Source organism: Lathyrus oleraceus, chromosome 3, assembly GCF_024323335.1.
Source record: "Lathyrus oleraceus cultivar Zhongwan6 chromosome 3, CAAS_Psat_ZW6_1.0, whole genome shotgun sequence".
Classification (NCBI taxonomy): Eukaryota; Viridiplantae; Streptophyta; class Magnoliopsida; order Fabales; family Fabaceae; genus Lathyrus; species Lathyrus oleraceus.
The window spans coordinates 40,006,720-40,017,882 of NC_066581.1; the positions used below are offsets into that span (position 1 = coordinate 40,006,720).

An 11,163-nucleotide genomic window follows, 5' to 3' on the forward strand; every position below is an offset into this window, starting at 1 on the left:
TTTGCAATAGGAAGACTGTGAGAATATTGATCCTTTAGAATACCTGTTATGCGATGTCATGTTATGCTATGCAATGTATGAAATGTTTTCAAGGACTTTCGGAATTTAACTTTGCATAAACCACCAAAAATGAAACTTTTATTAATAATTTGTTAATCAACGTTTATTACAAAAAATAATAAAATACAATAAAAGCTCAAGTTTCCCAGGGGCAGCTTCTTTTTGGGCGAAGATATGCGTTGAGTCTTCGTTCCTCATTAAGCTGGCTGGTGAGCTCTAACACTTTCTTCCTTTCAGCATAGAACTGAGCTTCAAAAGTATCTCTTTCCTCTCTCAACTGGATCCAGGATTTCTTTAGCTCTTCAACATCGGTAGGCATATCTGGATAAGGAATGATCTGAGGAGTATCTCCTTCAACTTCTGGTTCAACAATTAGCGGTCCGACTGCAAGATATGGCATGACAAGTTCACGAGCTCTGGCGCGTACCCATCTGAGATAAGGTTCCATAGGAATAGAGTTTTTCTGTCCTAAAGGGCTTCTTTTTACCATACCCCAAGCTCGTACAAACCTTTGACGGAGACCTTGAGAGTCGTTGTCATAGTCAAACACAGTGCCTTGGATAATTATTTCATGGGGACCATATCTTCGAGCACAACCAAACTGACGTAGGGCTAAAGCTGGGTTATAAGTAATACCCCCTCTTGTCCCCAGGAGTGGTACGTTAGAGAATTCTCCGCAACGGTCGATGATGATAACATTTTCTTCGAGATGAGGACACCAACGGATGTCTGAATGGGAGAGCGACATTATCCTTTGAGACCATTTCAAACTTTGCTCATTCTTCAAGACTGATTGAGGAAGGTGCGAAATAAACCACCTAGACAATAAAGGTACGCAGCACATGAGAGTCCCTTGCCTCTTCATAGTACGAGTGTGAAGGGAATGCAAAATGTCTCCAAGCAAGGTAGGCACAGGGTTATGAGTGAGAAATATCTTAACAGCATTCATATCTATGAACTGGTCTGGATTAGGAAATAACACCAAACCATAGATTAGTAATGCTAGGACATCTTCGAAAGCATGGACATTCATATCCTTTAAGAATTCTCGGGCCTTATTTATCAGAAACTTGGCAAGTAAACCCTTAATTCCACTTCTTGTTACCCAATTGGTCTCGATGTCGGGCTTTGTCATGTGTAAAGCTGCGACTACTTTTTCAGACTTCGGAATCTTTTCTAAACCACTGAAAGGTGTTTGATCAAGAATAGGTATCCCAAGCAGCCTGGAAAACTCTTCTAATGTGGGTACCAACTGATAATCTGGAAATGTGAAGCAATGATGTTTAGGATCGAAGAACTGGAATAGGACTCTCATCATATCTTCTTTGAAACCAGTGGTAACCAAATTAAGGAGAGAACCATGTTTCTTGATGAACTGAGCATGATCAGGAAGTTCTGACACTAAATCTTTTAGTTGAGGAGGGATGGCTACAAAATTGATCTGGATGGTCTTCCTGGAAGCCATAGCCTTACGAAACAGAGCAAAGTTAAATCCCTAAGTCCTTGAAATGATTAGTGCAATGTCATGATGTTATGATGTTATGATGTTATGATGTTAAATAAGTAACAAGCACAAACAAGTCACACAACAATCATTCCTAGGTTTTAAGGCCTGCATGAGTTCCATAGGTAAGTACCCTCCCCACTGAAGTTTAGTTGGTTCAACCTGTCCTAGAATAGTAACCGGGTTCTAGAAGGATCTCAAATCATTGACCTTCCTTTAAGTCCACTTCAGTGCAACACCAAGTGGCTGACCGAAGCTTCCCTAAAGTCCAATCTCAAAGAGTGTAGTATCGAGTCTCAACCAACCCCAGTCGGAACCGAAGTCAGTTATCTCACTACTTTCTAATGGCTAGGATGAGTCAATTAGGGTTCTAAAGGTTTGGTTAATGCTTTGATGACACCACGCGGAAGCCAAATTTTTCCTCAAGTAAACATGAGGAACATCAGGACATCCAAAGTGTCACATTAACCGTAGCCATCATTTTGACCATTCCAGTATACGCCGGACAGTCGCGATGATCTTTTGCTACTTACCTAAGGTACACTAGATCCGGGTGTAGGATCTTTCACTCAAGCATAAAATACCCAAGCAATCCCTTAAAAGTAAATCAGACAATTTGAATAAGTGATCTTGTTTTTTTTTTTAAGGTAACCTCTCTTTTTAATGTCTCCCCAGCAGAGTCGCCAGTTCTGTCATACGGTGAACTGACTTTGTGTGTTTTTGCTTTGGAAAGCAAATGTCGCGGATAGCAAGAGTCGCCACCGACTTTTCTTTTATCCCATAAGGAAAGGTGGAAAAGAACAGGAAAGACCTTAATTAGATTTTGGGTTCGGGAGGTACATTATACAAAGGGAAGGTGTTAGCACCCTTTGTATCCATGGTTATCCATGGGCTCTTAATTGTTGGATCACTTATGTTTGTCTGAAAAAGTGTTTGTGAATTGCTTAAAAAATGTTTTGAAAAGAGAGTTTAACTTTGTAATGATTCTTGTGCGAATGTATACAAAGTATTTATCTCGTTTAATTTTGAAAGCGGTTTAGAAAAATATAACTTGGCAATGATTCTAGTACGAATGTATACCAAGTGGTGATTTTCTAGTAATTGCAAAGTGTGAGGTATGAAAAATGTTTTAGGTTGTGAGCCAGCAATTAAGGGTTATACCTACCCAAGGTCTTTATGGGCATTTCCTATCCTTATGAGGGTAAAACTGTCCTTACTATTGAGAAGTAAGTAGTTTTATCCTTTGGATGTAAAAGGGTCATCGTAGGGTCATCGATTGGTCATTGAAGGCAACATTTGTAAGGATACCTTAGCATTCGAAGGGACAATCATCATTTAATCGTAGGCTACACCGAAGGGTCATCGAGGGACAAAATCATATATTCGAAGGCAACATCCGAGGGACTATGATTTATTTTATAGGGACATGATGATTTAATCGAAGGGTCTTTGCTAAGTGTATCCCCACATTCGCGGGACATGACCGTAATACCGTAATACCGTAAGGCAACAAAGAGAGGTCCAAGATCACATATTCAAAGGCAATATTTTATAATCAATTAGGTAATTAGGATGAATCTCCACATTAAAATCAATTAAGTAATTAGGATGAATTTCCACATTAAAATCAATTAAGTAATTAGGATGAATCTCCACATTAAAATCAATTAAGTAATTAGGATGAATCCCCACAAGGGTATCCCACAAATAAAGTGGAATACCTAGCAAGCTACCTTTTCCGAGAGTATGTGAACCCTTACAAAATTCAGCAAACAGGTCAGAATACCAAATCAGGGTGCAATCGAGAATTGCACCAAACAAAAGGAATCACAACAGTAATAGGGTCAGGTAAACAATGCATGGCTATGATAAAACATGTCAGATGAGCAAAAATCAGAACAGAAAAGTCAGAGACTGTCACGTTCGCTCCTGCCTCGCCTAGCGAAGGCTTAGCGAATACTCGCTACATGCTCGCTTAGCGATGTGCTAGCGAGCGGCTGCGGGTTCTGGTTTTGATAACAGTACAATTTCAGCAAGCTTCACACCCTATGGCATCCATTACAGAGATTACATGGTTAAACATCCAAGATATTCATACATACTTAAATTCACATGCAAAACTTAAGATATTTTTATAAATTCAATCATAATGCCATATGCAAATTAAGAACATAAAGCGGTAATAGTAATGCAAACCTATTTGCAATTGAATTGCAACCCTAAATTGGCAAGTCGGATTGAGTTGGGTGGAGGTAACCTTGGTGCAGATGAGTTTCCTTCAGGGTTTCCTTTAGGGTTGCTCTGAATTCTCTGGGTTAGCCTCCAGGGTTTGCTGTGCCTTCTCTCTATCTCCGGTTTTCGTTTCGTTTTCGTTCTCCCTTTTTCTGACTGAAGTTGTGGTATTTATAATGCTCTTTTTGTGACCTAATGGGCTCAAAATGAAGCCCAGAATTTTCTGGTATTCGCAAGCTTCGCTAGGCGAGTGGCGTAGCGAAGGGTTCGCTAAGCGAAGGAATTGCTCGCCTAGCGAGCAAGCCAGTTTAGGCCATTTTCTGGATTTAGCCATCTGTGTGCTGGGTCTTTGTTCTTTTGTCTTGAAAATGCCTTGTAATATTAACGGGCAAATTTTGGGGTATGACACACTGCTTCAACAATATGAAGAGTCTCATTTCATATTTCTTTTAGAGATACTGCTCTAATATCCTCGGAGAGTCTTAGATCCAATTAAAGTATTTTTCCCTCGCTGGAATATTTTAATTCTATCATATAAGATGCTGCTTCGACTCGATATAGAGAATCTCACTTTTACTGTTGAGATGCTGCTTCATCAATATGAAGAGTCTCATTTCAGATATTTTTTTTAGAGATACTGCTCTAATATCCTCGGAGAGTCTTAGATTCAATTAAAGTATTTTTCCTTGCTGGAATATTTTAATTCTATCATATAAGATACTGTTTCGACTCGATATAGAGAATCTCACCTTTACTGTTTGAGACGCTGCTTCATCAATATGAAGAGTCTCATTTCAGATTTCTTTTAGAGATACTGCTCTAATATCCTCGGAGAGTCTTAGATCCAATTAAAGTATTTTTCCCTTGCTGGAATATTTTAATTCTATCATATAAGATGCTGTTTCGACTCGATATAGAGAATCTCACTTTTTACTGTTGAGATGCTGCTTCATCGATATGAAGAGTCTCATGCCAGATTTTCTTTATGCTGCTCTAGCATCTTGAAAAATCTTGAGTTTTAGGTCGGGATGTCATCCCATTGCTAACATATCTCGACTATGACGTTCGAGATACTGTTCTGACGACTCCTAGAAAGTCTTGACTGTTCCATTTTACTGTAGGATGATGTTTTTTGCCATTTCTCACCGCATTTTCTTCCTATATTTTCTTCTTTTCATTGCCTAGGACAAAATTTGGGTCTTCTTGTATTTAATTATCTCCCACCGTGAATGCGTAAAGACTACTGTCATTATCACTTACCGGTTTGAGGTAATTAAATAGGGGCAGCTGTCAAACCCTAATTCTGTCCGGCTATTTGTGGTTTACCCATGAGATTTCTTTGTTTCAAAAGGCCCATTCACATAGACATGTCCATGATTAATGTTGCAAAGTGTGGTTTGAATCTTTTTACGACACTGATCCAAAAGTCCATTTGATTATCAGTAAGTATTAAGAGACATGATTATTTTTATGATCACCTGTCATTAAACCATTTGCACATTTCAAACAAATATCAAATCTCTAAACCGTTCATAAAAAAAAACCTTAAACTAAACTTGCATCTTTTCTAAGTATGACTATGTTTGGTTTATATCAAGATACCACATATATGAGTATTGGATTGGTTTTTAGGATCAAAGTTTGAAATTGCAACATTTTTTGTGGCATGTTTTATTCTAGACCTTTTGGCACATTTCATTTTGGTTAATATTAATGTGTTAAAGTTAACCAAGTTGAAAATCCATTAAATTACATTTTTTGGCCCAACCCATTTTTTGTTTGAGATATAGTTTAAAGTTTTCTTTTGATTAATACAATTAAATTGTTAAGACAAAATTTAAAATTTTAAAAAAAGAGACTAATTGCACAAATAATATTCCAAATAATACTCTAAACAATATTCCAAATAATAGCCCAAATACACTTTAATAATTCAATTCTTTCCAAGTCCGACAAGTTACAATGGCCATTAGACTTTTAATTCAATAAGTTACAGAATAGCCCAAATACATTTTGTCTTTAAAAAAAATTAATTAAACTAAATAATTATATTTTAACTAAGTGGAAATTTGCTGCAAATGGAAACAGGTTCCTTGACTTGGGCGCGCCTCTAACTTACTGTCTTACAACCCACTTTTTTTCCCATTCCATCAAAGTCATCTCAGAGTTGTAACCTGCAGAGAAGAAAATAGCTTATTTTAAAAGCACTTTTCAAAAGCACTTAGAGAACTGAAAAACAACTAAAAAATTACTCAGATTAAAACTTTATCCATAAGGTTAACCTAAACATCCAAAAAGCACTTTTGACATTATCTGGGATGGGAAAATCGAAAAAGGGAGAGTTTTTCAAGACTTTAAAAATTCTTCATAAAGAGATTGAGAAGTTAACAGAAGGGGCGGCGAGACCTTGTTTCTCAGAACCCACACGAACACAGCAAAGCAATTTTTCTCAAAAAAACCTAAACCAGAACACAACAGCAGACGAATACTTGCAAGAACACACAACGAAGATTTTTTTTCAAAAAAACCTAAAGAACACAACAGCAAGAACATAGCATTTTTTTTGAGAACCCTAAAACGACAACAGCGAAAACACACACCAAAAGTTTATTTCGCAAAACCCTAAACAAGAACAGCAAAAACACACACCAAGAGTTTATTTCGGAGAAGCAGGAGAAGTTGAGAATCGCATACCTGTTCGTTCAACTCCAAAGCACCTCGATCTGGTAAAATCCTTTGTCATTATCTCTGATGCAACCAAATGCATACATAGTTCTTCACTTCCCCACATGATTTCCACCACTGTGAATGTTTGGTTTGGTTTTATGTTTGAGTATTTGGGTTTCATGTGCGAGTAGAGTTCATAGAATTCATGATTGCCAAACATAGATTTATTACTGCGATTTTGAAGAAGGTTTAGGGTTGATTAGAGGCAAGTTTTTTGAGCGGTGTCGGAGGAGATAAAGAAGGTTTGTTTCGTTTGGGGAGAGAGCGACGATGATGTCGTTTTGGTTGGAACGACTGATTTGGGATTTTCATTCCCGTTGATGTGGTTTAAGGGATAGCTTGGGCCTTAAGCCCAATCTCCCTTATTCATTCATTATTTGGACCATACACCCCACTTCATTATCCATACCCCCCATACAATTGGGTTGTCCCTTTTAGGCCCATGCTGATTGTTTTAGAATTTAATTAGATAATTTTTTATTTAGAAATAATTGTAGATTAATTAGAATTCAGATTTGTTTTAGAATTTTAACTTAATTTAGAATGATTTTAGAATTTAATCTTTGTTATTGTTTTAGAATTTAATTAGATAATTTTTTTATTTAGAAATAATTGTAGATTAATTAGAATTCAGATTTGTTTTAGAATTTTAACTTAATTTAAAATGATTTTAGAATTTAATCTTTGTTATTGTTTTAGAATTTAATTAGATAATTTTTTTATTTAGAAATAATTGTAGATTAATTAGAATTCAGATTTGTTTTAGAATTTTAACTTAATTTAGAATGATTTTAGAATTTAATCTTTGTTAATTTAATTAGATTTCTTTTTTTTAGAAATGGTTGTAGATTAATTAGAATTATAAGGTGATTTAGAATTGTTTTAGAATTTTAATTTAATTTAGAATGATTTTAGAATTTAATCTTTGTTAATATTTTAGAATTTGATTAGATTTCTTTTTTAGAAATAATTGTAGATTGATTAGAATTCAGATTTGTTTTAGAATTTTAATTTAATTTAGAATGATTTTAGAATTTAATCTTTGTTATTGTTTTAGAATTTAATTAGATAATTTTTTTTTTATTTAGAAATAATTGTAGATTAATTAGAATTCAGATTTGTTTTAGAATTTTAACTTAATTTAGAATGACTTTAGAATTTAATCTTTGTTAATATTTTAGAATTTAATTAGATTTCTTTTTTTTAGAAATGGTTGTAGATTAATTAGAATTATAAGGTGATTTAGAATTGTTTTAGAATTTTAATTTAATTTAGAATGATTTTAAAATTTAATCTTTGTTAATATTTTAGAATTTGATTAGATTACTCTTTTAGAAATGATTGTAGATTAATTAGAATTATAAGGTGATTTAGAATTGTTTTAGAATTTCAATTTAATTTAGAATGATTTTAGAATTTAATCTTTGTTAATATTTTAAAATTAATATTTTGGATAATAGTTTAGAATTGAGATTTTCGATTGTTTAATATTGTTTTGAGTTTTAATTTAATTATACTTTTGTTAATTGTTTAAACTTTAGTTATTTGTTTTAGATTTAATATTTTATTGCAATTCTCTTATTATTTCATGTTGATTTCAATTAACACCTAACATTTAACGATTAACTCTAATTTTTAATTTCCCCAATTAACATCTAACTCTTTTAAATTCCGCTTCTAACATTTTTTTATATATATTTACTTTACTTCGCTTTATGCTATATCATTGTACATTCTTCATCTCATCTTAAAATGAACCTAAAAATGATAAAGACTTAAAAAATACAAAAAGATTATAATTCCCATGCCATCAATTCGAACCAATTTTTAAAACAAATAAAACTTCTCGATTCAAAGTCGAGCCCATTTTAAATGCCTTGGAAGTCGATCGCTTGTAAAAACATCGCCATCAACCTCGCATGGCTTACTCTTGGGCTTTCTTACAATGAGACCTATTCGGTTTTAATTAATCGATTAAATGGATTATTCACCAAATAAGTTCAATTCATTCACAAGAATGCAAATTTTAAAACCTCGATCCGACATCGAAAGTTAAATTAAAATACTTAATCACATCTAAACAATACTTCATTTGAAAATGAAAAAGGGGATGGTTTTGATTTTTCAGCTCCTCTCCTCGATTATTTGAATACGAGTTTTCTTACTCGGTTAGTCAAATGGTCGTCATTTCTAATCCATTTAAACACAAACAAATCAAATCCTTTTATAATAAGAAACCAAAAGGGAGATAACTTTGAGTCTTCATTTTTTCTCCTCGACTATTTGAATACAAGTTCTCTTACTTGGTTAGTCAAATAATTGTCGTTCCTATACCAACTTCCAAACTCCGATTAAATCAAATTATTTTCATAATAAGCTAAATGAAAAGGGAGATGACTTTGAGTTTTCAACTTCTCTCCTCAATTGTTTGAATACGAGTTCTCTTACTCGGTTAGTCGAACAATTGTCATTTTTTACAAACATACAACTTAATCAAATCATTTTCATAACAAACTGTACGAAAAGGGAGATGGTCTTGAGTTTTCAATTCCTCTTCTCAAATGCTTGGATATGAGTTGTCTTACTCAGTCATTCAAGTGCTTGTCGTTCATTCTAAAATACGTCAACCATATACAACCTTATTTTCATAAATATTCAGATGGAAAAGAAAGTGGTCTAGAGTCTTCTACTCCCTTTCCCGACTGTTAGGATACGAGTTGTCTTACTCGATTATCTGAGTATTCGTCATCCGTTCAAAACACTTTAACTATTATCAAATCCTTTCTATAATTAAGGATGAAAAAGAAAGTGGTCTAGAGTCTTCTATTCCCTTTCCCGACTATTAGGATACGAGTTGTCTTACTCGATTATCCGAGTATTCGTCATCCGTCCAAAACACCTTAACTATTATCAAACCTTTCCTATAATTAAGGATGAAAAAGAAAGTGGTCTAGAGTCTTCTATTCCCTTTTCCCGACTGTTATTCGAGATGCGACAATAACCAAAAAAACATATTTTTTAAGTTCAGCGACTACCTCAATTCCAAAGAATATTTAAGTTGTCCAAGATATTTTATCTCAAACTCTGTTGATAACTTTTCCTTGGATAATTGCATCTTAATCAAATCATCTTCTGTAACAATAATGTCATCAATATTAACAAAAAGTACAATTAATTTTCCTCCCTGTGAATGTTCGAAGAATAAAGTATTGTCTCCCTAACACTGCTTATAAGCCAAACACACCACGATCTTTGTGAATCTTCAAAACCAAGACCGATGAGATTACTTTAATTCATATAAGGCATTCTTCAATTGACACATATTATTGATCAACCCATAAGCAAGGTGGAATCTCCATATACACCTAGTTCTTTAAGTCTCCATATAAGAACACAATTGCTACATTAAATTGACGTATTTCCTAACCAGAGTGTGCAACAAGAGATGATAATATCCAAACACTATTAATCTTTGCCACTAGAGAAAATGTCTCCTCATAATCAACGACATAATATGAGTATATCCTTTTGTAACTAGTATGGCCTTGTAACGATTAAGAGTATCATTTGATTTGTGTTTCACATATAGATCCACATGCAAACAATTGGCGTCTTACCTCTTTATCTCTTAAAAACTTAAGTTCTATTTTTTCCAAGTGTTTTCATTTTATTATCCATAATCTCAACCCAATTTTTATTTTTCAATGCCTCTTGAACAAATGATGGAACTCTCGTAGAGTTAACAACTACAATACAACTCTGATACTCTAAAGAAAGTTAGTTAGAAGAGACAAATTTAAAAATATGATATTTATATGTATATGGACATAGTCTTTTATCCATTCTCAAAGCAATAGGTAACACATCTGAGTGAGTATCACAAGTATTAGAAACTTGAGAATCACCGATAAAAAAATCTTTTGTAATGCTTAACACCAATTCAGTCGATTTAATTTATTTTAGAGTGGATTGAGTTTACTTATTCTCTAATATACCAAAGTTGGTGTTGGAGGCACCGATTCCTCGAAAACATAAGACATTGGACAACCAAGAAAAATTATAAGTTTAGGTTCAGGTTCAACCATTAGAGAACCATAAACACTTACCGTCTTGGGGGAATAAGGATATGTGCTATAGAGGGGCTAGGACCAAGTGTAAGGAACTTAGAGCCAGACTCTAGGTCATTTATGTTCTCCTCCTGAGGTCGAGGACGAATGAAGTATGACACATTTTCATGAAATGTGGCATCTTAAGAGACAAAAAAATTGACTAGGAGTATGATAAATTTTGTACCCTATTTTGTTAGATGCATAACCCAAACAAAAGATACATATGACAACACATGGATTTAATTTGTTATGATATTGTTTATGAAAATGAACAAAAAAATAAAGTCAAATACACAAGACTCAATGTTATGTAATATGGGAACAAAGGAAAAATATGAGAGCATAAATTGAAAAGGTCTACCATTACCTAAGACTCGGGATGAGATTCAATTAATCAAGAAGGTGACAGTAAGAACTGTCTCTCCTAATAAGAGTTAGGAACATACATTTGAAATAAGAGAGATCAAGCAACTTGAAATAAATGATATTTTTTTCTTTCAGTAACACTCTTTTATTGAGGGGTATTAACAC

General features: G+C 33.9%; 1 long non-coding RNA gene across 1 annotated transcript; it reads right to left on the reverse strand.

The window, feature by feature from the left end:
- Nucleotides 1-5,728: 5,728 nt before the first annotated feature.
- On the reverse strand, nucleotides 5,729-6,805 carry LOC127128900 (uncharacterized). Its single transcript, XR_007806079.1, has 2 exons — nucleotides 6,491-6,805; nucleotides 5,729-5,970 (listed from the first exon to the last, which is right to left on the reverse strand). It is a non-coding gene; the product is annotated as an uncharacterized LOC127128900 (long non-coding RNA).
- Between the last annotated feature and the right edge of the window lie 4,358 nt (nucleotides 6,806-11,163).